The 2898-nt window shown below is 48.1% G+C and overlaps 1 non-coding gene across 1 annotated transcript; it reads left to right on the top strand.

Annotated features, from left to right (window-relative positions):
- Nucleotides 1-1645: 1645 nt before the first annotated feature.
- TRNAH-GUG (transfer RNA histidin (anticodon GUG)) lies at nucleotides 1646-1718 on the top strand. Its single transcript has one exon. It is a non-coding gene; the product is annotated as a tRNA-His (tRNA).
- The last annotated feature ends 1180 nt before the right edge of the window (nucleotides 1719-2898 follow it).

The raw sequence follows: 2898 nt of genomic DNA, 5'->3' as shown, positions 1-2898 counted from the left end.
TAGTAGTGCCGGTTTGTCCGCTGGTGGTGGTAGTTCTCTGATCGCTCCAACCTTCTCCGGATCAGTTTCGACGCCCTTGGGAGATATGATATGACCGAGATATTTGATGCGGGTAACGGCTAGTTGGATCTTTTTGGAATTAAACATCAGTCCTTTTCTTTGCGCCCGTTCCAATACTGTATATAGGATTTTGTTGTGTTCTGCTTCGTTTGAACCGTGTATAAGGAAGTCGTCTGTGGCAATTCGTGTTCGAGGTATATCGCCAAATATAGAATTCATTATCCTTTGGCAGTATTCAGAAGCAGTGGATATCCCGTAGGGTAGACGCGTGAATCGGAAATTTCCAAATGGCGTTGCAAAGGTGCACATTCGAGAGCTCTCTGGTGTAAGTTCGATTTGCCAAAAGGCCGATTTGGCATCCAATGCGGTGAAAAATTGGGCGTCAGATAACTCAGAGAAGATTTGTTGGGATGTTGGCATGGGATAGTGTTCTCTTAATAGTGCCTTGTTCAAATTGCGCGGATCCAAACAAATGCGGATGTCATTGCCTGGTTTGGGAACCACTACCATTGGATGAAGCCATTCTGTGTGTTCGGTGACAGGAACTATGACCTGAGCAGCGACCATGCGTTGTATTTCGGCTTCAACCCGTGGAATCAGTTGGATCGGGATTTTGCGGGCTGGTGTTCTTGTTGGGATCGCATCCGGGCGAAGTTTCATGTGATGTTGTCCCGGGAGTTTTCCTACCGTGTCAAAAACATCAGGGAATCTCTTCATTATTTCTTGTGGCGTACCTGACAAAAGGTTGAAGGTTCGAGCCCACCCGGGAGCGGTGTTGTGAGGTCTCAGATGTGACGTAAGAAGTCAAGGTTTTTCCACAATACCTGACGACCATTTAATATTTGGGCTTCCGTGGCGCAATGGTTAGCGCGTTCGGCTGTTAACCGACTGAAAGGTTGGTGGTTCGAGCCCATCTGGGAGCGGTGTTGTGAGGTCTCAGATGTAACGTAAAAAGTCAAGGTTTTTCCACAATACCTGACGACCATTTAATTTATGGGCTTCCGTGGCGCAATGGTTAGCGCGTTCAGCTGCAATTCAGAAGACTGGTTGTTTGAGCCCTCCCTGGAGCGGTGTTGTGACGTCTCAGATGTAACGTAAAATGTCAGAGTTTTTCCACAATACCTGACGAACATTTAATTTTTGGGCTTCCGTGGCGCAATGGTTAGCGCGCTCAGCTGTTATTCAAAAGGTTGGTGGTTCGAGCCCACCCGAGAGAGGTGTTGTGGGGTCTCAGACGTAGCGTGAAAAGTCAAAACTTTTCCACAATACCTGACAACCTTTTAATTTCTTGGCTTCCGTGGCGCAATGGTTAGCGCGTTCGGCTGTTAACCAATAGGTTGGTGGTTCGAGCCCACCCGGGAGCGGTGTTGTGTGATCTCAAATGTAACGTAGAAAGCCAAAGTTTTTCCACAATACCTGACGACCATTTAATTTTTGGGCTTCCGTGGCGCAATGGTTAGCACGTTCGGCTGTTAACCAATAGGTTGGTGGTTCGAGCCCATCCGGGAGCGGTGTTGTGGGATCTCAAATGTAACGTAGAAAGCCAAAGTTTTTGCACAATAAATGACGACCATTTAATTTTTGGGCTTCCGTGGCGCAATGGTTAGCGCGTTCGGCTGTGAACCAATAGGTTGGTGGTTCGACCCCATCCGGGAGCGGTGTTGTGAGGTCTCAGATTTGACGTAAAAAGTCAAGGTTTTTACACAATACCTGACGAGCATTTAACTTTTGGGCTTCCGTGGCGCAATGGTTAGCGCGTTCGGCTGTTAACCAATAGGTTGGTGGTTCGAGCCCATCCGGGAGCGGTGTTGTGAGGTCTCAGATGTGACGTAAAAAGTCAAGGTTTTTACACAATACCTGACGAGCATTTAATTTTTGGGCTTCCGTGGCGCAATGGTTAGCGCGTTCAGCTGTTAATCGAAAGGTTGGTGGTTCGAGCCCACCCGGGAAAGGTGTTGTGGGGTCTCAAATGTAACGTAGAAAGCCAAAGTTTTTCCACAATACCTGACAACCATTTAATTTCTGAGCTTCCGTGGATCAATGGTTAGCGCGTTCGGCTGTTAACCAATAGGTTGGTGGTTCGAGCCCATCCGGGAGCGGTGTTGTGTGATCTCAAATGTAACGTAGAAAGCCAAAGTTTTTCCACAATACCTGACGACCATTTAATTTTTGGGCTTCCGTGGCGCAATAGTTAGCGCGTTCGGCTGTTAACCAATAGGTTGGTGGTTCGACCCCATCCGGGAGCGGTGTTGTGAGGTCTCAGATGTGACGTAAAAAGTCAAGGTTTTTACATAATACCTGACGAGCATTTAACTTTTGGGCTTCCGTGGCGCAATGGTTAGCGCGTTCGGCTGTTAACCAATAGGTTGGTGGTTCGAGCCCATCCGGGAGCGGTGTTGTGAGGTCTCAGATGTGACGTAAAAAGTCAAGGTTTTTACACAATACCTAACGAGCATTTAACTTTTGGGCTTCCGTGGCGCAATGGTTAGCGCGTTCGGCTGGGAGCTTGCGTGGCTCAATGGTTAGCGCGTTCGGCTGTTAACCAATAGGTTGGTGGTTCGAGCCCATCCGGGAGCGGTGTTGTGAGGTCTCAGATGTGACGTAAAAATTCAAGGTTTTTACACAATACCTGACGAGCATTTAATTTTTGGGCTTCCGTGGCGCAATGGTTAGCGCGTTCAGCTGTTAACCAATAGGTTGGTGGTTTGAGCCCACCCGGGAGCGGTGTTGTGGGATCTCACATGTAACGTAGAAAACCAAAGTTTTTCCACAATACCTGACGACCATTTAGTTTTTGGGCTTCCGTGGCGCAATGGTTAGCGCGTTCGGTTGTTAACC

This window comes from Phalangium opilio, unplaced genomic scaffold (genome assembly GCF_054372755.1).
Source record: "Phalangium opilio isolate 3A_F unplaced genomic scaffold, DU_Popi_V2 ptg000101l_1, whole genome shotgun sequence".
Lineage (NCBI taxonomy): Eukaryota > Metazoa > Arthropoda > Arachnida > Opiliones > Phalangiidae > Phalangium > Phalangium opilio.
Note: the sequence above shows the minus strand (reverse complement) of the source record. Positions and strands in the feature narration are given on the sequence as shown.